The following is a 24,968-nucleotide window of genomic DNA, read 5'->3' as shown; positions in this document are numbered from 1 at the left end:
AAACCTTTCTGCATATGTTATAAATGTGTAAATGGGTAAGGGAATAGACCCTGGTATTTGGATTATTGTAAGCAAACCAACAAATTGCAGAATCGCTGCACTTTATTTAATAACACTTTCTAAATTACAGTGTTTGAGCCCCTGCTCCCAATGTGACATTTGTGCGTGTGCACGGCCCTGAATGCGCATGGAGTGCACTCAGAGGCGTGCACCCAACCCCGCATGGATGTCACAGTGGGAGCAGAAGCTGTGTCCATGCAGCCATTGCACCCCAATTGACAACTATGGGATTGCCAGCACAGGGATGAATGCAACACCTGTGCATCCCTGTGCTGATAAACACGGCTCTGCACTGGGAATGGATTCAACAGCCTGTGTGAAAGGGGCACATCGCTAAAGACATCCAAAGGGGGTGGATAAAATAATTCTTCAGGCATTATAAACCAACTTTATTATCCTAAAAGAAAACTACAGCTTGCCCCCACCCTCCCAGATGCTGTAAAAGGATTTAAAGTGGAAGTCCATGCAACATCTAAAATCCCTGCATCTATAGACACCAGGGATCTAACACTAACTATCCCTGTAAAGAAAAAACAAGTATACATACCTTTTTGGAAGCCGATCTGACCCGCTCCGACCGGATCCCACGCTGAGCTGTCAGCTGCAGCTTCTCTGTGTAGGCGGGTGCAGAGGACACGGAGGACAACGGAAGCCCCATAGTAACTCTATGGGTGACATCACTTCCCATTAATTTCACAGCCGTTGTCCTCCGTGTCCTCTGCAAAGCTTCCAGCGTTGGAAATAAGGTCGGAGTGGGTCAGATCGGCTTCCAAAAAGGTATTGTGGTTATCTGTTCTGTACACAGTTCAGATTTAATCTGTGGCTAAATTAGCTTCTGTTCCAGCATTGGCTGTGTTGCATGTAGTCTGTAGGTGTCGTCACCACAGACGAGTGTTGGAAGAGCAACAGGCTGAAGTGTATTGAGTGCTCTTCTTTCTTGGAAACAGCCCAGTGGGGATGGTCCACCGCTGTGCATTCTGGGAGAGGGCACTTAGGGGCAGACGCCATTTTCTTCAAGCTCTTACCTCCTGGTCTAAGTTATGTGGTGACTTTTCTCTGGCCTCGGGGCCACGTTGGCCTGACCCTTGCTGGAGAGAGCCAGGATGAAGGCTGGTCTCTCGGGAGGGCCTGGTAACTTACTTGCAGGACACGCCTATACCTAACTAACTTACAGCACAGTATTGCCGGGTCGGCTTAAAGGTTCTTGTACTGTGTTTGCTGTTCATCTAATACTAAATCCTGTGGCAGAGGATCGTTCAACTACTTCTAAATCCTGTGGAAGAGGATTGTGCAACCATTCTGTTCTACTAAAGTCTATGGCAGAGACTTTTCGTCCGTGCGCCATTCCGGCTGCTAGGTCAGTGAGAGAGGCCTATCCGGGTGGGCAACATCTGGTGACTGAAGGTGTGTTCGTCTTCAGGATCTCAAATTCCTCAGTGATCTGCATAAGGTATCTGAATCCTCCTGCAACTCCCTTTTTACCTCTTTACTGCTACTTCCTAAAAAGTTTTGCAATAAAGCATTGGAAACATAACAAAGTGACTGGTTCATGCATTGGTGAGCGCAAGGCCTAATATAGACTCCAGTGTCTGGTGGAAATACAGGTAAGGGGGTGATGGCAAAGACCCAAATAAATCAGCCATTCCTTTGGGGGTAAGCGCTACATGTGGGGGCGTTGTCTGGGATTATTTGCCGTTACCTCTTGCAACTCTGAGAAGTATTTCACCGAAAGTCTATGCTAAAAGAGGGTTCCTGGACTTTGTCACTTTCTCCAGGAAAAAGAAGGGTTAAATAGCAAGATCACATTTCTGACTGCGTAGGCTGCGTGTGGAGAAGTAAAAACCCGGGAGCTATGTGATCAGAGGACCAAGTGGGAGGAGCTACACCTGCTTGCTGCTGTGTGAGACACGTGTGTGTGTGTCTGGCGCCAAAGAAGAAGAGAGGCCTCGTGATCATACTGAGAGGATCAGAGTGCGGCCATGTCTTCTTATTCATTGATACTGTCAGCCATGGGGTCTAAGATGTTCTCTACAAACACCGCTGCGGGTGCTATGCTAACCGGAACCCTGCTGACAGGTATCGGCATCCGCTTGAAGCTGCAGGGGCGGTTCGTGTTCTACAATGTTGGAGATATTGAAGGGCTGGGCATGTTTTGCCACAAGTGCGAGGGACTGGCCATACATCTCCGTCCATTTATTCAATGTTTGCAGTTCGGAGAATACCTATTCACTGTGGAGCAACCTACAATGTCACCCTGTGCTTACCGAGTGGACTGGGCTACAGGGATTGCTACGGCGGAAACTACTGCCATTGTTGCTGGAGAACAACAGGCTCTTGTCCCATCTGCTACTGTGATTGTTCCTAAGGGAGATGTCGCTGTTACTGCTTCATCAGCGGACATCACCCTTGCTTCTGCTTCTATTACACCTGTTCCCGCTGCACCTGTCCAGAGGAAGGTGGGATATGTGAAGGCTTCCCGCGGCCGAGGCTTACCCCAAAGACTACCTGAACTGGAGCCAGAGGAGAGCATGAATCCGGAAAATTCCACAACAGGAACGGGTGAGAGATCAAGGGGGAACATATCTGGGACTGTCTGTAAATATTTGCCTGCAGAGAAGTTGAGAGACTCAGAGATAGATTCTGTCAGAAATCTCCAGTGATGATGATTTGTTTGAGACAATGTGACAAGAATTGTTGTGGGCCCAGGGTGAAAATGTTGCTTCTGCCTGTACTTTCTCAGACTGGATAGCCATGGATTCTGGGAAGACATCACCTAGTGTGGAGCCACACAACACTACCAAAGAGACATTGTCTAAAGTTACCAGTTCGTTTGAGTCTGAACTGATGTCCTTCGGATCTAGGGTGCGCAAATCATCAAATTCTTGTGTACCTCCTGGTCTGGGAAAAAACAGAGCTTTACCTAGACTTGCCCGATTGCAAAGAGTGCTCAATAAACGAGTTGCCACAGAATATGGTCTGGAGTTTCCTTATGTTACTCAAGAAGTTATGCAGGAAATTGAGGCCAATCGAGAACAATGGTACCGTGAAGCTGTCTGGGACTATTTGTGTGTACCAAAGCCTTTCCAGAGAGCTGGTTATTCTGCTATCATGGATGAACGGTTCAATGGATGTTTGCTACATTGGAATTACGGTAGGCACATCTATGCTGACAAAGTGGTCATTTCAGACCTGGAAAAGATGACATTGTTTATTTCATCACCACTTTGGATAAACAGGGGAAGAAACTGACTCTGCCAGACCCCGGGTCTATTGGTGATTATGCAAAGGGGCTGTTTTCTACTTTGCCAAAGAAAAGAGAACTCTGGGGTACATAGTTAGTGTCAGGGTTGGTGAGAACTTCATGGTCAAGAGGTTTCATCTACTTCAGCATTCCTATACCCAAAGACTCTTTGCCATGTCAGATTTCTGCCGCCTCGTGGTGGGATTCACCCAGAGAAAGGGATGGACTTTTAAAGTTACATTCAGTTCACTTTGCATTTAAAAATGTGTGGAAGAAAGTTTCATTCTCTTGGGAGTGAGGCTTTCCTCCCAATTGATGAGCAACACTGTCATGTGATTTCTATGTGTAACTTTGTTTTTCGGGTAACAAAAGATCTTCTATCAAGCTGCTAGCATGGGGGGCAGTTAGACAGGTAGTGAGGTTCCTGTAACATGACTGATGTGAATATGTCTGAATAATGTTTGAAACTGTAACATTCTTTTTTACTGTCGTCTTCTCCCATCCAAGTTTTGGTTCAGATACCTACTCTCAGGCTTGAGAGTCATTTTTTTTTCCTAGACGCTGAGGACACCGTCTTTTGTAGTGGGGGGAGTATGCAGAGCCCTGCTCCTGTTGATCAGGCGCTTGCATGTAAATTTAGGGGGTTATCTGTTCTGTACACAGTTCAGATTTAATCTGTGACTAAATTAGCTTCTGTTCCAGCATTGGCTGTGTTGCATGTAGTTCCACACTGTTGTCTGTAGGTGTCGTTGTCACCACAGATCAGTGTTGGAAGAGCAACAGGCTGAAGTGTATTGAGTGCTCTTCTTTATTGGAAACAGCCCAGTTGGGATGGTCCACAACTGTGCATTCTGGGAGAGGGTACTTAAGGTGCAGACGCCATTTTCTTCACGCTCTTACCTCCTGGCCCTCCTGGCCTAAGGTATGTGGTGACTTTCTCTGGCCTCAGGGCCCCGTTGGCCTGAGGCTATGTGACTACAAGTAGGCCCAGACGCTTGTCTGGGGCCTACCACCACAGAGGTGGTCCTTAGGCTGTCTTGCCTGTTAGGAAGAAGCCGAGCCAAGCTGAGGAAATCCAGGGGAGGACCCTTGCTGGAGAGAGCCAGGATGAAGGCTGGTCTCTCAGGAGGGCCTGGTAACTTACTTGGAGGACACACCTATACCTAACTAACTTACAGCACAGTATTGCCGGGTCGGCCTAAAGATTCTGGTACTGTGTTTGCTGTTCATCTAATACTAAATCCTGTGGCAGAGGATTGTTCAACTACTTCTAAATCCTGTGACAGAGGATTGTGCAACCATTTTGTTCTACTAAAGTCTGTGGCAGAAACTTTTCGTCCATGCGCCATTCCGGCTGCTAGGTCAGTGAGAGAGGCCTATCCGGGTGGGCAACATCTGGTGACTGAAGGTGTGTTCGTCTTCAGGATCTCAAATTCCTCAGTGATTGGCATAAGGTATCTGAACCCTTCTGCAACTCCCTTTCTACTTCTTTACTGTCACTTCCTAAAAAGTTTTGCAATAAAGCATTGGAAACATAACAAAGTGACCGGTTCGTGCATTGGTGAGTGCAAGGCCTAATATAGACTCTAAGTCCCCTGTCTGGTGGAAATACAGGTAAGGGGGTGACGGCAAAGACCCAAATAAATCAGCCGCTCCTTCAAGGCTAAGCGCTAGAGTATGTATACTCATCTCTTCTTTACGGGAATAGAGAGGTTAGTGTTAGATCCCTGGTGTCTATAGATGTAGGGATTTTAGATTTTACATGGACTTCCACTTTAAATAAAAAAAATGTATTTTTGCTACTTCCCTCTGAACACTCTACACATAAGTATGCACAATTTTGCTTTACTTAGTAAAGCAGTCTTACATGCAAACATTAAAGCACAATTAGGCAAAACATTTTTCCCTAGAATGGGGAAAAGGTTAGAGCATCTGTCAAGAGTTCTTGGTGAGAAGATAGATTTATCTTTGCAGAAGAAAGCAAGGTTCCATTCAGTGCTGACCACCTGTGTAAAGAGCTAGGCACTTGGTCATGCGACATCTGCTAAAAGGAGGGGTCATGTGATCAAGTGCCTAGGCCTTTACACATGTTGCAAACATGTGCAGGGATATTGGTAATACAGCTTTTATGCAAACATCTGAATGTGGGTCAGTTTTAGGGTCTCTGTAGCGAGCACAGCTTTTGTTTGCATCAGAAGGCATCTCTCCCCATAAAAGTCTATAGGGATACAAAAACAGCTTGAAGCAGGTCAGGAACAAATCAACTATAGGTCAAATGCACCTGTCAATGAATTCTGAGTAATTTTAGAAGCAACACAGCCTCATAAAGAGACATTGTCATCAGAAAAATAACAGGGAGCGACAACAAAGAGATGCAAGCATCCAACACACATCGAAATGACCGATGCTGTTGATGACAGTGTCTCTTTAAGGGCTTCTGTTGACAAACTTTAGGCTTGTGTCAATGGGAAAATGTAGCTTTTTTTTCTTTATTTCTCCGATGACAGTGTCTCTTTCAGGCCTTATGCACACTGGACATTTTTTCAGCTGCTCCTAAGGGCATTTGGGTTTTTTTCTGTCTCCAAACGCCCCTGCATGTTAGCCTGTGTGTCCATGCACACAGACTTTTTAGAGGAGTTTAGAGCATTTAAAAGAAAGAAAAAAAATTCACCAACAGTGCATCCAGGAGCAGCCGGGTTTTGACAGAAAAAAAAGCTGGACACGTGTAAATGCGTCTGAACGCATGTTAATGCTAGGCGTGTTTAGCATCAAGTGTAAATTCATTTAAATGGCCAGAATACATTATTCTGGCCAAATATATATAGGTTCGCCGTCAGCGTTTTATAGCGTCAGGGACCCCAATATACTATCTAATAAATGTTTTAACCCCTTGATTGCCCCCTAGTTAACCCTTTCACCAGTGATCACCGTATAACTGTTACGGGTAACGCTGGTTAGTTAATTTTTTATAGTGTCAGGGCACCCGCCGTTTATTACCGAATAAAGGTTTAACCCCTGATCGCCCGGCGGTGATATGCGTCGCCCCAGGGAGCATCAGGTTAGCGCCAGTACCGCTAACACCCACGCACGCAGCATACGCCTCCCTTAGTGGTATAGTATCTGAACGGATCAATATCTGATCCGATCAGATCTATACTAGCGTCCCCAGCAGTTTAGGGTTCCCAAAAACGCAGTGTTAGCGGGATTAGCCCAGATACCTGCTAGCACCTGCGTTTTGCCCCTCCGCCCGGCCCAGCTCAGCCCACCCAAGTGCAGTATCGATCGATCACTGTCACTTACAAAACACTAAACACACATAACTGCAGCGTACGCAGAGTCAGGCCTGATCCCTGCGATCGCTAACAGTTTTTTTGGTAGCATTTTGGTGAACTGGTAAGCACCAGCCCCAGGCAGCGTCAGGTTAGCGCCAGTACCGCTAACACCCACGCACGCACCGTACACCTCCCTTAGTGGTATAGTATCTGATCCGATCAGATTTATACTAGCGTCCCCAGCAGTTTAGGATTCCCAAAAACGCAGTGTTAGCGGGACCAGCCCAGATACCTGCTAGCACCTGCGTTTTGCCCCTCTGCCCGGCCCAGCCCAGCCCACCCAAGTGCAGTATCGATCGATCACTGTCACTTACAAAACACTAAACACATAACTGCAGCGTTCGCAGAGTCAGGCCTGATCCCTGCGATTGCTAACAGTTTTTTTGGTAGCGTTTTGGTGAACTGACAAGCACCAGTGGTCTAGTACACCCCGGTCAAAGTCAAACCAGCACTGCAGTAACACTTAGTGACGTGGCGAGTCCCATAAGTGCAGTTCAAGCTGGTGTGGTGGCAAGCACAAGTAGTGTCCCGCTGACACCAAGAAGAAGACAAACACAGGCCTGTCGTGCCCATAATGTCCTTCCTGCTGCATTCGCCAATCCTAATTGGGAACCCACCACTTCTGCAGCGCCCGTACTTCCCCCATTCACATCCCCAACGAAATGCAGTCGGCTGCATGAAAGGCATTTTTATGTCCTCTCGAGTACCCCTACCCAACGAACCCCCCCAAAAAAGATGTCGTGTCTGCAGCAAGCGCGGATATAGGCGTGACACCCGCTATTATTGTCCCTCCTGTCCTGACAATCCTGGTCTTTGCATTGGTGAATGTTTTGAACGCTACCATTCACTAGTTGAGTATTAGCGTAGGGTACAGCATTGCACAGACTAGGCACACTTTCACAGGGTCTCCCAAGATGCCATCGCATTTTGAGAGACCCGAACCTGGAACCGGTTACAGTTATAAAAGTTACAGTTACAAAAAAAAGTGTAAAGAAAAAAAAAAAAAAATATATAAAATTAAAAAAAATAGTTGTCGTTTCATTGTTCTCTCTCTCTCTCTCTCTCTATTCTCTCTATTGTTCTGCTCTTTTTTACTGTATTATATTCTGCAATGTTTTATTGTTATTATGTTTTATCATGTTTGCTTTTCAGGTATGCAATTTTTTTATACTTTACCGTTTACTGTGTTTTATTGTTAATCATTTTTTTGTCTTCAGGTACACCATTCACGACTTTGAGTGGTTATACCAGAATGATGCCTGCAGGTTTAGGTATCATCTTGGTATCATTCTTTTCAGCCAGCGGTCGGCTTTCATGTAAAAGCAATCCTAGCAGCTAATTAGCCTCTAGACTGCTTTTACAAGCAGTGGGAGGGAATGCCCCCCACCGTCTTCCGTGTTTTTCTCTGGCTCTCCTGTCTCAACAGGGAAACTGAGAATGCAGCCGGTGATTCAGCCAGCTGACCATAGAGCTGATCAGAGACCAGAGTGACTCCAAACATCTCTATGGCCTAAGAAACCAGAAGCTACGAGCATTTTATGACTTAGATTTCGCCGGGTGTAAACAGCGCCATTGGGAAATTGGGAAAGCAATTTATCACACCGATCTTGGTGTGGTCAGATGCTTTGAGGGCAGAGGAGAGATCTAGGGTCTAATAGACCCCAATTTTCTCAAAAAAGAGTACCTGTCACTACCTATTGCTATCATAGGGGATATTTACATTCCCTGAGATAACAATAAAAATGATTAAAAAAAAAAAAAAAATGAAAGGAACAGTTTAAAAATAAGATAAAAAAGCAAAAAAAAAAAAAAAAAAAAAAAAAGCAAAAAAAAAAAAAAAAGCAAAAAAAAAAAAAAAGCACCCCGTCCCCCCCTGCTCTCACGCTAAGGCGAACGCAAGCGTCATTCTGGCGTCAAATGTAAACAGCAATTGCACCATGCATGTGAGGTATCACCGCGAAGGTCAGATCAAGGGCAGTAATTTTAGCAGTAGACCTCCTCTGTAAATCTAAAGTGGTAACCTGTAAAGGCTTTTAAAGGCTTTTAAAAATGTATTTATTTTGTTGCCACTGCACGTTTGTGCGCAATTTTAAAGCATGTCATGTTTGGTATCCATGTACTCGGCCTAAGATCATCTTTTTTATTTCATCAAACATTTGGGCAATATATTGCGTTTTAGTGCATTAAAATTTAAAAAAGTGTGTTTTTTCCCCAGAAAATGCGTTTGAAAAATCGCTGCGCAAATACTGTGTGAAAAAAAAAATGAAACACCCACCATTTTAATCTGTAGGGCATTTGCTTTTAAAAAATATATATAATGTTTGGGGGTTCAAAGTAATTTTCTTGCAAAAAAATATATAATTTTTTCATGTAAACAAAAAGTGTCAGAAAGGGCTTTGTCTTCAAGTGGTTAGAAGAGTGGGTGATGTGTGACATAAGCTTCTAAATGTTGTGCATAAAATGCCAGGACAGTTCAAAACCCCCCCAAATGACCCTATTTTGGAAAGTAGACACCCCAAGCTATTTGCTGAGAGGCATGTGGAGTCTATGGAATATTTTATATTGTGACACAAGTTGCGGGAAAGAGACAATTTTTTTTTTGCACAAAGTTGTCACTAAATGATATATTGCTCAAACATGCCATGGGAATATGTGAAATTACACCCCAAAATACATTCTGTTGCTTCTCCTGAGTACTTGCTGAGAGGTATAGTGAGTATTTTGCAGACCTCACTTTTTGTCACAAAGTTTTAAAAATTAAAAAGAAAAAAAAAAATTTTTTTCTTGTCATTCTTCATTTTCAAAAACAAATGAGAGCTGCAAAATACTCAACATGCCTCTCAGCAAATAGCTTGGGGTGTCTACTTTCCAAAATGGGGTCATTTGGGGGGTTTTTGTGCCATCTGGGCATTCCATGGCCTCCGAAACTGTGATAGGCAGTGCAGAGTGAAATCAAAAATTTACGCCCTTAGAAATCCTGAAGGCGGTGATTGGTTTTCGGGGCCCCGTACGCGGCTAGGCTCCCAAAAAGTCCCACATATGTGGTATCCCCGTACTCAGGAGAAGCAGCTGAATGTATTTTGGGGTGCAATTCCACATATGTCCATGGCCTGTGTGAGCAATATATCATTTAGTGACAACTTTTTGTAAATTTTTTTTTTTTTTGTCATTATTCAATCACTTGGGATAAAAAAAATAATATTCAATGGGCTCAACATGCCTCTCAGCAATTTCCTTGGGGTGTCTACTTTCCAAAATGGGGTCATTTGGGGGGGTTTTGTACTGCCCTGCCATTTTAGCACCTCAAGAAATGACATAGGCAGTCATAAACTAAAAGCTGTGTAAATTCCAGAAAATGTACCCTAGTCTGTAGGCGCTATAACTTTTGCGCAAACCAATAAATATACGCTTATTGACATTTTTTTTTACCAAAGACATGTGGCCGAATAAATTTTGGCCTAAATGTATGACTAAATTTGAGTTTATTGGATTTTTTTATAACAAAAAGTAGAAAATATTTTTTTTCAAAATTTTCGGTCTTTTTCCGTTTATAGCGCAAAAAATAAAAACCGCAGAGGTGATCAAATACCATCAAAAGAAAGCTCTATTTGTGGGAAGAAAAGGACGCAAATTTCATTTGGGTACAGTATTGCATGACCGAGCAATTAGCAGTTAAAGCGACGCAGTACCAAATTGTAAAAAGTGCTCTGGTCAGGAAGGGGGTAAATCCTTGCGGGGCTGAAGTGGCTAGGCAATGTAACCAGGTTTTTTAAAGTTAAAGCGGAATTCCACCCAAAAGTGGATCTTCCGCTCATTTGTCTCCTCCCCCTCCAGTGCCACAATTGGCACCTTTCGGGGGGGGGGCCACGGCCCGCGCATGCATACTAGCTCATTATGCCTTTGTCTTGCAGGATTTTTTTTGGGTGGGTTTACAACCACTTTAAAGCGTAACTAAATGCATTTTTTCTAGGGATGCACTGATACCATTTTTTTTAAACATAGAGCTAGAGTACCAATACTTTTTTTCCCCAACTACTCGCCATTACCAGTTACCGATACCTATAGCCTGGAAATAGTAGGTGGAGGGGTGGTTTGGGACATGGAGGAGGGGGGGGAGGTGTTAGGGAGTTGGCTAAGACTGGGGTGAGGGCGGGGGGGGGGGGGGAATAGAGGGGTATGTGAGGGCAGGGTAGTTGAAAGTGGGGTGAAATAGTGATGGAAAAGGTAGTGATCACTGGGGGAAGAGGATGGGGATGGGAGGGTCATTGGGAGACATGGGGGCAGAGGTGACAGCTGGTAGAGGGAAGGATGCAACACAGGGAGGGTAGAAGGACACAACATGGGGGGGCACACAGCACAGAGCAGGCAGGAGGGCACAGTACAAGGGGTTAGAAGGACACAATACAGGGGGTTAGGAAGGCACAGTAAGAGGGTTACAGGAGGGCACAGTAGGGTGGGGTAGGGCAGAAGGGCACAGCACTGGAGTTAGGAGGGCACAGTGCACTGGGTTAGGAGGCCACAGTACAGGGGTCACTGCTGGCAGTGTACTAGGCAGTGTTCTGTCTCCCATTCCTGCATTGTACACAGCCTGAATACAGGCAGAGCTCCTGCTCCCCACACACTGAACCTTAACTCAGATTCCCTTACAGCTACAATGTGCACAGTGTATAGCTAGCTACTGGTTGCATGTGAAATTTCATGGTAGGAACAGCAACGTAGTAGCTAGCTTTATACTGTGCACATCGCGTATAGCTGTAAGGGAATGAGATGGGGAGGAACAGCTCTTAGTGCTGTGCTCAAGATGCCATGTGGGGATGTGAGCAATGCTGTATCCTAGCCTAGGCCGACAAGGCCCAGGCCTAGGGCAGCACTTTGCAGGGGGGCAGCACGGAAAGAGTCCCCGTCCACTTTCGCTACACTGTTATTGTAGCACCAGTCTTATGGGGCGGACTGAGCTGAAAGGAAAATGAGTCTAGTGCCCCCATAAAACGGCCTCGCTGCTTCCTGTATGAGGGCGGCTGGCATTCCACAACTATGAGGAGGGGTGTGCGCTGCTTCTAATTTTGACTGTCCTCTCATCCTGGACCACAAACCTTCCTCACTGTGCTCTATGTTTTTTGCTGCACCATTGGTATGGTTAGATCTTCTTAGTCCTCTTCATAAAATGATCAGAAATTTGTTCTTAAAGTAGAACTATAGGCAACACTTTTTTTTTCATTCTGGATAGAGTAAGGGAGGGTTATAACCCCTGTCAGTTTATTTTTTACCATCCCTGTCCCATTGCGGAGATTTCCCTTCACTTCCTGACCCATAGCCAAACAGGAAGTGAGAGGAAATCTATGCAAATTAAGGGAATCCATCCCCCCCCCCCCAGGCCCCCAGAACTAGTGTCCCCACTCGAAAATTTCAGGGCGGGTCTTAAACAAGGGGTGTGGCCTTGACAGGAAGGGGTGGGTCATATTTAAATTAGGGGGGGTGCACGAGTTTAGTCAGGCCTAGGGCAGCACAAAACCTAAATACACCACTGGATGTGAGACTACTGGTGTATTAAAAAATTCCTCGACTTATGGAGAACCTTGACTGTGTCACTTCCTGTGCGGCTACGTCACAACACAACACAGCTGATCACGGGGCTCCACGCATGCGCAGGCTCTCCTTTCAGTCGAGGAAAATTTTAGACTCGAGCGGGCGTAGGCGATGCGAGTTCCTTAATTACATTATCATCAGCACTGCCTCCAGCCCTGCCCCTATATGCCCCTAGCCTGCTCTGGAGAAGGGGGGCGTGCCCCGTGCATAGCACAGTCTATATCAATGGGAGAAGGTCGTGGAAAAATATAAAGCTGCACCGCCTTCATCCCCGCCCCCGCCCCTAGCCTGCTCTGCTGAAGGGGGGTGGGCCCCGTGTGTATATCAATGGCAGGTCGAGAAAAAATATAGAGCTGCGCTTGTGGGAGGGGCCAAGCCTTTGCATAGAAGACATTCCTCATCAATATGATCATCCACACTGCATGATGTACATAATGTGAAGGGCTGTGCAATCTGTTCAGGAACAAAAATATCAACCTGACACACGGAGACTCCGCTTACACAAATCTGTCTGTGCACAGCCCTGCAAAATAAATATACAGGAAAATTATACAGCAGTGTGTGTGACAGTGGCGGCTGGTGTTCAAAAATTTTGGGGGGGTGCAAACAAACTGAAAAATACTGAAACCAACCCCCCCCACACACACACACACACACACACACAATTAATTGCAGCCTTACTGTACCTGTCAGATGCAGCCATTTATGCCCATCATATGTAGCCACTGTGCTCGTCGTACGCAGCCACTCGTGCCCGTCGTACGCAGCCACTCGTGCCCGTCGTACGCAGCCACTCGTGCCCGTCGTACGCAGCCACTCGTGCCCGTCGTACGCAGCCACTCGTGCCCGTCGTACGCAGCCACTCGTGCCCATCAAATGCAGCCAGGTGCGTCCCCCGGCTCAACTGTCACTTCACTAACCACACCCCCATCACGCGTGCGCCCGGTCTGGCGGCACTTACCGAGAGACCGGGCTTCTTCCTCCTCTTCTGTAGCGGCGGCTGTGGCTCCTGTGTCTGCTCGGCTCCTTCCGCCGTGTCTCCTCTTCTGCCAAAGCGCTAGGCATCCAATAGGATTGCCTAATGCTTTGGCCAATTGGGAGACAGGTCTCGCTGACCTGCCTGCTGATTGGTAGGGAGGAACGTTGTGTGGCATAGCAAATTAATTTTCGCTATTTTCACACTAACAGGGTGGGATCGGGACACAGTGCTCTGTGCCCCAAGCCCACCCTGTTTTGAAGCCTATTAGAGCCTCTGGCTCTAATCACGTGCTTCAAAATACAACCCCCCTCCGCCTATGGGGTGGCGCCCATGTACCCGCAATGCACAGCCGCCACTGGTCTTTGATCTCTGTCAAGTGCTGGGGGCTGGATCGCCTCCGCTGCTTTTCCTCCAATCAGGGGCCAAAGAAGCTGAGTGCGAGTTTACCTGTAACCCTCACACTGGAGTACACCATCATCATGGCATCCCAGGACGGTGGGTACCGGGTCCCCCGAGGGCAGAGCGCATGTGTGACCCTCTTTGGGGTCACTGGTGGCTTAGGGAAAAGGAGAGGGCCTCTGGGTGGACGTGGGAAAAGGAGAGGGCCTCTGGGTGGACGTGGGAAAAGGAGAGGGCCTCTGGGTGGACGTGGGAAAAGGAGAGGGCCTCTGGGTGGACGTGGGAAAAGGAGAGGGCCTCTGGGTGGACGTGGGAAAAGGAGAGGGCCTCTGGGTGGACGTGGGAAAAGGAGAGGGCCTCTGGGTGGACGTGGGAAAAGGAGAGGGCTCCTGGGTGGTTGGCAGAGAAGTTGTGGGCCCCTGGCTGTTTGAAGGAGAAGGAGCTGGTCCCAGGGTTGGCCAAAATTGGAAGAGCTGGTCCTTGGGTGGTTGGAGGAGAGAGGGACACCCTTCTCTCCCCCGGGCGATGGGGGGGCACCCTTCTCTCCCCCGGGCGACGGTGGACACCCTTCACTCCCCCGGGCGACGGTGGACACCCTTCACTCCCCCGGGCGACGGTGGACACCCTTCACTCCCCCGGGCGACGGTGGACACCCTTCACTCCCCCGGGCGACGGTGGACACCCTTCACTCCCCCGGGCGACGGTGGACACCCTTCACTCCCCCGGGCGACGGTGGACACCCTTCACTCCCCCGGGCGACGGTGGACACCCTTCACTCCCCCGGGCGACGGTGGACACCCTTCACTCCCCCGGGCGACGGTGGACACCCTTCTCTCCCCCGGGCGACGGGGGGCACCCTTCTCTCCCCCGGGCGACGGGGGGGGCACCCTTCTCTCCCCCGGGCGACGGGGGAGCACCCTTCTCTCCCCCGGGCGACGGGGGGGCACCCTTCTCTCCCCCGGGCGACGGGGGGGCACCCTTCTCTCCCCCGGGCGACGGGGGGGGCACCCTTCTCTCCCCCGGGCGACGGGGGGCACCCTTCTCTCCCCCGGACGACGGGGGACACCCTTCTCTCCCCCGGACGACGGGGGACACCCTTCTCTCCCCCGGACGACGGGGGACACCCTTCTCTCCCCCGGACGACGGGGGACACCCTTCTCTCCCCCGGACGACGGGGGACACCCTTCTCTCCCCCGGACGACGGGGGACACCCTTCTCTCCCCCGGACGACGGGGGACACCCTTCTCTCCCCCGGACGACGGGGGACACCCTTCTCTCCCCCGGACGACGGGGGACACCCTTCTCTCCCCCGGACGACGGGGGACACCCTTCTCTCCCCCGGAGGACAGAGGACACCCTTCTTCCCCGGAGGACAGAGGACACCCTTCTTCCCCGGAGGACAGAGGACCCCCTTCTTCCCCGGAGGACAGAGGACACCCTTCTTCCCCGGAGGACAGAGGACACCCTTCTTCCCCGGAGAACAGAGGACACCCTTTTCCCCCGGAGGACAGAGGACACCCTTCTTCCTCGGAGGACTTGCTAGATGACTTTATCAAGCAATGTGAAGACAACAGTCTGCCATGAGCAGTATTGACATAAGGGTGGGCTGTCATTGGTTGGGTGATACTGAAATGTGTAGTTATTCCTGCGCTACCATGTAAAAGAAGAGCAACGAACGTTGAACTGTTGCAAGCACCGAATATAGGTCAAACTCAGCCCATACAGCAATAGAAATAAAATATGTAAAAGTTGGTGCTGCGCTGTTCTTTAAAAGTAGAAAAAAAAAAACTATGCTGCTAAAGGTAGTAGTACAAAGGTAAATAAACACGTGAAATGGTATACATGTAAAAAATTAGAAAACAATAAAGGAATGGGTACAATCAATATAGAGCGTTTCTATACCCAATAAGTGCAGTGTGATATACCACAATAATCGGTTGTAGTAGCAAAGTGCAAAAATCACTCAATAATGACTTGAAGCTAGATGTGATAAACATCTAACTGAAATCAATAAAATCAATATACAATCACTAAAAACCTTGATGGATCGTGCAAATAAGCAAAAAGCATTGTGCAAAAAACAGTCATCAATAAATTAAATGTGCAAAGTGCAATCAATATGTGCAAAAAATGCAAATACAGTATATAGTAAACATATGACCAGAAAAAGTCCACTGTAGAGCTCGTGAAAATTCAAGCAAAAACAACGGTGTGCCAAATATATAATGGGACTGGAAATATAGTCCAATGCGATTAAATCCTCATTTTGTGGCTAATCAAAATAATGTGCAATAAGGTGCTGAGAACAGGGGGGTGATCTCCTCTTCCTGCACAGGACACACACTGGTGTGAAGTGGTCTCTTACCTTGCGGTAAAGAGGTAACCGCATATAGTTGCTGGTAATGGCTGCTTCTCCCTTATGTTCCTGGACTGGATGGAGCTGTTAGTAGGTATTTGTCTCTCAGTGGAGCAGGAGGGGGATTAAAGAAAAGAAGGGCCTAGATAGTGTAGTAATTCCAATCAGAGGTTGTTTTTTTATTAAAACAATGGTGAGGGTACTCACTTAAAAGCGGGATTCCGGATGCAAAAAAAAAAAAAACACTGTAGCTGCTGACTTTAAATAAGTACTTACCTGTCCTGGGTGCCCGCGATGTCCCTCGGCTCTCGGGTCCCGGCACCGCCATCCTAGGTAAGGGAAACAGGCAGCGGAGCCTTGCGGCTTCACTGCCAGTTCCTACTGCGCACGTGCGAGCGGCGCTTTGTGAATGGCCCCGTGGTGTTCTGGGAACACACATAGTTCCGAGAAGACAACGGGGCCGCTCACCAAGGAGTAGAACACGCCGCGGAAAAGGAAGAGGCAGATTAGGAAGACTGCCTAGCAACAAGGGTTTAGGCAAGTTTAAAAAAAATTTTTTTCAATTTTTAAAAAAAAATTTTTTTAGGATTTTTGGTGATTTTTTTTTTTTTCAGGGTGGCCCTCCACTTTAACTTACACGTAAAAACAAGCAGAAAACTGATCTCCTACAAACGGTGAGCTCGTTTGCATACATCAGTCTGGAATGCCTATCACGTCCCTACACGTCCCAAGGACCAACTCTGGGGCCATCTCCTTCAAACAGCCAGGGGCCCACTCCTTCTCTGCCAAACACCTAGGTGCCCTCTCCTTCTCCCCCTGTCCCCCAGGGGCTCTCCCCTTCTTCACCGGCCACCCAGAGGCCCTCTCCTTCTCCACCAGCCACCCAGAGGCCCTCTCCTTCTCCACCAGCCACCCAGAGGCCCTCTCCTTCTCCACCAGCCACCCAGAGGCCCTCTCCTTCTCCACCAGCCACCCAGAGGCCCTCTCCTTCTCCACCAGCCACCCAGAGGCCCTCTCCTTCTCCACCAGCCACCCAGAGGCCCTCTCCTTCTCCACCAGCCACCCAGAGGCCCTCTCCTTCTCCACCAGCCACCCAGAGGCCCTCTCCTTCTCCACCAGCCACCCAGAGGCCCTCTCCTTCTCCACCAGCCACCCAGAGGCCCTCTCCTTCTCCACCAGCCACCCAGAGGCCCTCTCCTTCTCCACCAGCCACCCAGAGGCCCTCTCCTTCTCCACCGGCCACCCAGAGGCCCTCTCCTTCTCCACCGGCCACCCAGAGGCCCTCTCCTTCTCCACCGGCCACCCAGAGGCCCTCTCCTTCTCCACCGGCCACCCAGAGGCCCTCTCCTTCTCCACCGGCCACCCAGAGGCCCTCTCCTTCTCCACCGGCCACCCAGAGGCCCTCTCCTTCTCCACCGGCCACCCAGGAGCCCTCTCCTTCTCCCACGGCCACCCAGGAGCCCTCTCCTTCTCCCACGGCCACCCAGGAGCCCTCTCCTTCTCCCACGGCCACCCAGGAGCCCTCTCCTTCTCCCACGGCCACCCAGGAGCCCTCTCCTTCTCCCACGGCCACCCAGGAGCCCTCTCCTTCTCCCACGGCCACCCAGGAGCCCTCTCCTTCACCCACGGCCACCCAGGAGCCCTCTCCTTCTCCCACGGCCACCCAGGAGCCCTCTCCTTCTCCCATGTCCAATCAGGAGCCCTCTCCTTTTCCCACATCCAAGCAGGAGCAACCTCCTTCTCCTATGTCCACCCAGAGGCCCTCTCCTTCTCCCTAAGCCACCAGTGACCCCAAAGGTTCACACATGCGCTCTGCCCTCGGGGGACCCGGTACCCACCGTTCTGGGACGCCATGATGATGGTGTACAAGTCTCCAGTGTGAGGGCTACAGGTAAACTCGCACTCAGCTTCTTTGGCCCCTGATTGGAGAAAAAGCAGCGGAGACGATCCAGCCCCTAGCACTTAACAGAGATTAAAGACCAGTGGCGGCCCGTGCATTGTGGGCGCCGCCCCCACTGACACCTCCGCCGCCCTCCCTATTCATGTGCCCGGCCCCTTTCAGGACACCGGACACATAAATTACTATGGCGGGGGGTGCATTTTGAAGCACGTGATTAGAGCAAGAGGCTCTAATAGGCTTCAAAATAGGGTGGGCTCGGGGCGCAGAGCACTGTGTCCCGATCCCACCCTGTTAGTGTGAAAATAGCAAAAAATCATTTGCTATGCCACACAACGTTCCTCCATGCCAAGCAGCAGACAGGTCAGTGAGACCTGTCTCCCGATTGGCCAAAGCATTAGGCGATCCTATTGCATGCCTAACGCTTTGGCGGAAGAGGAGACACGGCGGAAGAAGCCCGAGGAGCCGGGCGGACACAGGAGCCACAGCTGCCGCTACAGCCGCCACTGTGGTGGGCACAGTGGCTGCATTTGACGGGCACAAGTGGCTGCGTACGACGGGCACAAGTGGCTGCGTACGACGGGCACAAGTGGCTGCGTACGACGGGCACAAGTGGCTGCGTACGACGGGCACAAGTGGCTGCGTACGACGGGCACAAGTGGCTGCGTACGACGGGCACAAGTGGCTGCGTACGACGGGCACAAGTGGCTGCGTACGACGGGCACAAGTGGCTGCGTACGACGGGCACAAGTGGCTGCGTACGACGGGCACAAGTGGCTGCGTACGACGGGCACAAGTGGCTGCGTACGACGGGCACAAATGGCTGCGTACAACAGGCACAAGTGGCTGCGTACAACAGGCACAAATGGCTGCATATGGTGGGCACAGTGGCTGTATTTGACAGGCACAGTGGCTACATATGATGGGCACAAATGGCTGCATTTGACAGGCACAGTGATTGGGGGGTGGTTTCAGTATTTTTCAGTTTGTTTGCACCCCCCACCCCCCCAAAATTTTTGAGCAGCAGCCGCCACTGTCACAGACTGCTGTATAGTTTTCCTTGACCTCCCCGCTTTTTTTTGGACCTCCCCGCACTTTTGTAGGGCTGTGCACAGACAGATTTGTGTAAGCGGAGTCTCCGTGTGTTAGGTTGAGGTTTTCATTCCTGAACAGATTGCACAGCCCTTCACATTATGCATGTACATCATGCAGTGTGGATGATCATATTGATGAGGAATGTCTTCTATGCAAAGGCTTGGCCCCTCCCACAGGCACACCTCTATATTTTCTCTCAACCTGCCATTGATATACACACGGGGCCCGCCCCCCTTCAGCAGAGCAGGCTAGGGGCGGGGCTGAAGGCGGTGCAGCTCTATATTTTTCCTCGACCTTGTCTAATTGATATAGACTGTGCTATGCACGGGGCCTGCCCCCCTTCTCCAGAGCAGGCTAGGGGTGTATAGTGGCAGGGCTGGAGGCGGAGCTGATGATAATGTAATTAAGGAACTCGCACCGCCTCCGTTCACCCGCTCGAGTCTAAAAATGTATTCAACTGAAAGGAGAGTCTGCGCATGCGCATGTATAGCCACGGTGAAGCCACGCATGCGCAGTGGAGCACCGCGATCAGCTGTGTTATGACCTAGCCGCACAGGAAGTGATGCGGTCGAGGTTCTGCATAAGTCGAGGAATGAGCCAACTCCTCCCTAGTATCCGCCTAGATCCGGGCATGATCTTACCACTACTGCTTGTGCTGGAGGGAAGTCTACTGCTCCGATCTCCGCCGGCTCTCCCCTCCATCTCCTGTGATTAGAGCAGGACAGATACCACCCCCACAGGCAGTAGTAACATGCTCTGCCTCGGGGGTTCCTCCTTACACCCTGCAAAGTGCTAGAGGAGCGCTGGAAAGTGCTTAAGTGGTGGGGGAATTACAGGAGGCCCTTGGGCAGTGCCAAGGTTGGCCTGTGTGTTAAGAGGGCCTCGCACCAGTGGAGAGGAGGCAGCGTTCGCGGTCTGCTCCCAAGCTGACATCACTTCCGATATCAGTTTGGGGTATTGGAGCATTTTTGCGAGTACCGATACTTGCGAAAATGCCTAGTATCGGCACTGATACTGGTATTGGGAGGTAAGGGAGGGCTATAAACCAAGGGCACAGACAGCAATAAAGACCAGGGTGGATAAAAATCAATGATTTAACCACTTCCGGACCGGCTCACAGCGATATATGTTGGCACTTTGAAGAGGAATATTGTTGTTATGGCAGCAGCTAGCCCCGGTATCCTCTTCTTCAGTGAGCTCTCCGGTTTCAGATAAAAGTGGTCTCTGCGGCGGATTCGCCGCAAGATCACTTATCGGTGGCGGGAGAGGGCCCTCTCCCGCTGTGCTCCGGTGCCCTCCGCCACTTACTGGAGCCGGCAGCATCGGCAGATGCGATCAGATCCTTCTACCTGTGTGGTATGGAGCTGAGTGAGGGTAAGATGGCCCCCACCCAGCTCCATACCATTGCAGGGCGGAAGCAACGTCAAAAACGTCACTTCCGCCCATAGCTGTTAAAAGGGACATTTTTTATTTATTTTTTCATTGCATTTTAGTGTAAATATGAGATCTGAGGTCTTTTTGACCACAGATCTCTTATTTAAGCGGTCCTGTCATGCTTTTTTCCTATTACAAGGGATAATTACCTTCCTTGTAATAGGAATAAAAGTGACACTTTTTTTAAAGAACAGTGTAAAAATAAAAATTAAAAAGTAAAATAAATAAGAATTTTTTTTTTAAAGCGTGCAGAAGCGAATGCATACGTGAGTAGCACCCACATATGTAAACGGTGTTCAAACCACACATGTGAGGTATTGCCGCGATCGTTAGAGCGAGAGCAATTCTAGCCCTAGACCTCCTCTAACTCAAAACATGCAACCTGTAGAATTTTTTAAACATTGCTTATGGAGATTTTTAGGGGGAAAGTTTGTCGTCATTCCACAAGCGGGCGTAATTTTGAAGCGTGACATGTTGGGTATCAATTTACTCGGAGTAACATCATCTTTCACAATATATTCAAAAACTGGGCTAACTTTACTGTTGTCTTGTGTTTTAATTAAATAAAGTGTATTTTTTCCCAAAAAAGTGCGCTTGAAAGATCGCTGCACAAATACGATGTGACAGAAAGTGTTGCAACGACCCCCATCTTATTCTCTAGGGTGTTATATATTGGGGTTTTTTTCTAATGTTTGGGGGTTCTAAGTAATTTTCTAGAAAAAAAAGTTATTTTAACTTGTAAACATCAAATCTCAAAGAAAGGCTCTGTCCAAAACAAAGGGATAAAGGACTATTCTTGAACGTCATTTGATTGACAGTTGCTGTGAAATAGTGTGAATGCAGTGCATGTCATCTCAGCTTGCAGAGCTTGGATTCATTGAATGAGCTTACCAAAAATGTAAATATTGCAGAGTATACAGCCTCATGCTAAATAAATAAGCTCCATTTCATGCTGAATAAACTAAATTATTAATGCATCTAAGATTTTTATTCTAAAAGCATTTGATTTAAATGAAATAAATCCGATTTAAATTTAAAAAATAATCTGATTTAAAAAGCCTTCCTGATGACGCAATTTTACTTGCGAAACACGTAGAAGCTGCTGGGAAAAATACTACGTCACTTCCTGCTGGGCAAAAACGAGGCTTGAGACGCACGCCGTCATAGGAGATACACGGCTATACTTTCACCCTTTTGAAACCGCTGGATAGGCTTGGTGCCGGCATATGGGAACAGCTAAATGTGAGTTTTATAGTCTCTGTTTTTTAAACTTTAAATAAATAGTGCATACATACTGCGCAATGATCATTGTTTATTTTCTGTGAGGATGAACATCTCTTGTACCGATACTATTGGGAAAAGCATAGGCAAAGACCCTGAGTGGAGTGATTATCCCATTAATGAACCAAAAGGCGTGTTGACATCTATATCTGGTGAGTGGCCAATCCATATGGTGGTGGTGCGGTCAGAATATTGGTGGAATCAGCTGCACAGAATCATGGATGGGGATAGAAGCACACGGAAGTAGTTTATCCACACTGGAGAGCTGTACTGGGACTTTATAAAAAATTTTTACCCACTAGTAACAATTAGCTGAGATATTTAATCCAGCAGAAACACTGGACATTTATTCAATAATTTATTATTTGATTTAAAATTAGCTATATTGATGGTGTGGTGTTGTTTTGGCGTATCACTTAAAGGTTAATGTTGACATATTTTGGTGCGACACAGGTATTGGTTGTATAGAATATAGTGGTATATTTTGTGTATATATATATATATATATATATTTTTTTTTTTTTTATTAAGTTCATTATTTTCCTCATTAATGTACAGCACCCCATATTGACAGAAAAACACACAATTGTTGACATTTTTGTAGATTTATTAAAAAACATAAACTGAAATATCACACGGTCCTAAGTATTCAGACCCTTTGCTGTGACACTCATATTTAACTCAGGTGCTGTTCATTTCTTCTGATCATCCTCGAGATGGTTCTACACCTTCATTTGAGTCCAGCTGTGTTTGATTATACTGATTGGACTTGATTAGGAAAGCCACACACCTGTCTATATAATACCTTACAGCTTACAGTGCATGTCAGAGCAAATGAGAATCATGAGGTCAAAGGAACTGCCTGAAGAGCTCAGAGACAAAATTGTGGCAAGGCACAGTTATCAAAAACTGAAATATCACATGGTCCTAAGTATTCAGACCCTTTGCTCAGTATTTAGTAGAAGCACCCTTTTGATCGAATACAGCCATGAGTCTTTTTGGGAAAGATGCAACAAGTTTTTCACATCTGGATTTGGGGATCCTCTGTCATTCCTCCTTGCAGATCCTCTCCAGTTCTGTCAGGTTGGATGGTAAACGGTGAACAGCCATTTTTAGGTCTCTCCAGAGATGCTCAATTGGGTTTAAGTCAGGGCTCTGGCTGGGCCATTCAAGAACAGTCATGGAGTTGTTGTGAAGCCACTCCTTTGTTATTTTAGCTGTGTGTTTAGGGTCATTGTCTTGTTGGAAGGTAAACCTTTGGGCCTAGTCTGAGGTCCTGAGCACTCTGGAGAAGGTTTTCATCCAGGATATCCCTGTACTTGGCCACATTAATCTTTCCCTCGATTGCAACCAGTCGTCCTGTCCCTGCAGCTGAAAAACACCCCCACAGCATGATGCTGCCACCACCATGCTTCACTGTTGGGACTATATTGGACAGATGATGAGCAGTGCCTGGTTTTCTCCACACATACCGCTTAGAATTAAGGCCAAAAAGTTCTACCTTCTCTTATTTCTCACCATCTTGGAGTCCTTCAGGTGTTTTTTAGCAAACTCCATGCGGGCTTTCATGTGTCTTGCACTGAGGAGAGGCTTCCATCGGACCACTCTGCCATAAAGCCCCGACTGGTGGAGGGCTGCAGTGATGGTTGACTTTCTACAACTTTCTCCCCTCTCCCGACTGCATCTCTGGAGCTTAGCCACAGTAATCTTTGGGTTCTTCTTTACCTCTCTCACCAAGGCTCTTCTCCCCGATAGCTCAGTTTGGCCGGACGGCCAGCTCTAGGAAGGGTTCTGGTCATCCCAAACATCTTCCATTTAAGGATAATGGAGGCCACTGTGCTCTTAGGAACCTTAAGTGCAGCAGAATTTTTTTTTGTAGCCTTGGCCAGATCTGTGCCTTACCACAATTCTGTCTGTGAGCTCTTCAGGCAGTTCCTTTGACCTCATGATTCTCATTTGCTCTGACATGCACTGTGAGCTGTAAGGTCTTATATAGACAGGTGTGTGGCTTTTCTAATCAAGTCCAATCAGTATAATCAAACACAGCTGGACTCAAATGAAGGTGTAGAACCATCTCAAGGATGACCAGAAGAAATGGACAGCACCCGAGTTAAATATATGAGTGTCACAGAAAAGGGTCTGAATACTTAGGACCATGTGATATTTCAGTTTTTCTTTTTTAATAAATCTGAAAAAATGTCAACAATTCTGTGTTTTTCTGTCACTATGGGGTGCTGTGTGTACATTAATGAGGAAAAAATGAACTTAAATGATTTTAGCAAATGGCTGCAATATAACAAAGAGTGAAAAATTTAAGGGGGTCTGAATACATATATATATATATATATATATATATATATATATATATATATAGTTTCATTGCCCCACATATATATTCACTGTCATAATAGGAGAGGTGTTATTTAATTAATTTGATATAACATAGGGGTTAGTGCAGTCGACACTCTACACTTTAACTTTAGCAGATTCTTCTGCAGCTGTAACAAGCACCTTAGATACCTTGCAAGTACTTGTCACTGCTAAACAGTTAACACTACACTATCTGACTGCTTGGGCACTGCTAACCAGTCATCGACTACAGATGTTCTGCTGCACCTAAGACATATACCTTTGTATGCGTACAAGATCTTCTGGCACAAGGCGATAATTACAATGGATTTTATTTTTACTTCATTTCTGGTAACAATTATCCCTTAAAAAGTTTGCAAAATGTATATGTATATTTTTTCTTTACAAATTTTCTCCTTGGCAAGTCAACTTTTAAGGCCTGCATAGGGGTAGTTTTCTAAGGTTGGAAAGCTAGGTTCGTAAAGTTTTATACAGTAGAGAAAATAATTATTTGATCCCCTGCAGATTTGAAATGACACATTAAACAAATGCTATAAATTAAGTTGCAGTTCAGTGAGTAAAATACGTTTTTGATCCCCAAGCAAAACATGAGTTAGTACTTTGTGGAGAAATCCTTGTTGGCAAGCACAGCAGTAAGACGGTTCTTACAGTTGGTTACCAGGTTTGCACACATCTCAGGAGGGATTTTGGGCCACTCTTCTTTACAAAACTTCTCTAAATCCTTAAGATTTCTTGGCTGTCACTTGGCAACTCAAAGTTTCAGCTCCCTCCATAAATTTTCTATAGGATTATGGTCTGTCTACTGACTCCACTCCATGTCCTTAATGTGCTGAGCTACTTCTTTGTTGCCTTGGTGGTATGTTTTGGGTCATTGTCACGCTGGAAGACACATCCATGACCCATCTTCAGTGTTGTTGCTGAGTGAAGGTGGTTCTCAT

The 24,968-nt window shown here is 47.6% G+C and overlaps 1 protein-coding gene across 2 annotated transcripts in view; it reads right to left on the bottom strand.

The window, feature by feature from the left end:
• The window catches only part of TTBK2 (tau tubulin kinase 2), a 255,290-nt gene that overhangs the window by 9,302 nt on the left and 221,020 nt on the right, over nucleotides 1-24,968 (bottom strand). The gene's annotated exons all lie outside the window — the stretch shown is intronic.

Source organism: Aquarana catesbeiana, linkage group LG13, assembly GCF_042186555.1.
Source record: "Aquarana catesbeiana isolate 2022-GZ linkage group LG13, ASM4218655v1, whole genome shotgun sequence".
Taxonomy (NCBI): Eukaryota; Metazoa; Chordata; class Amphibia; order Anura; family Ranidae; genus Aquarana; species Aquarana catesbeiana.
Note: the sequence above shows the minus strand (reverse complement) of the source record. Positions and strands in the feature narration are given on the sequence as shown.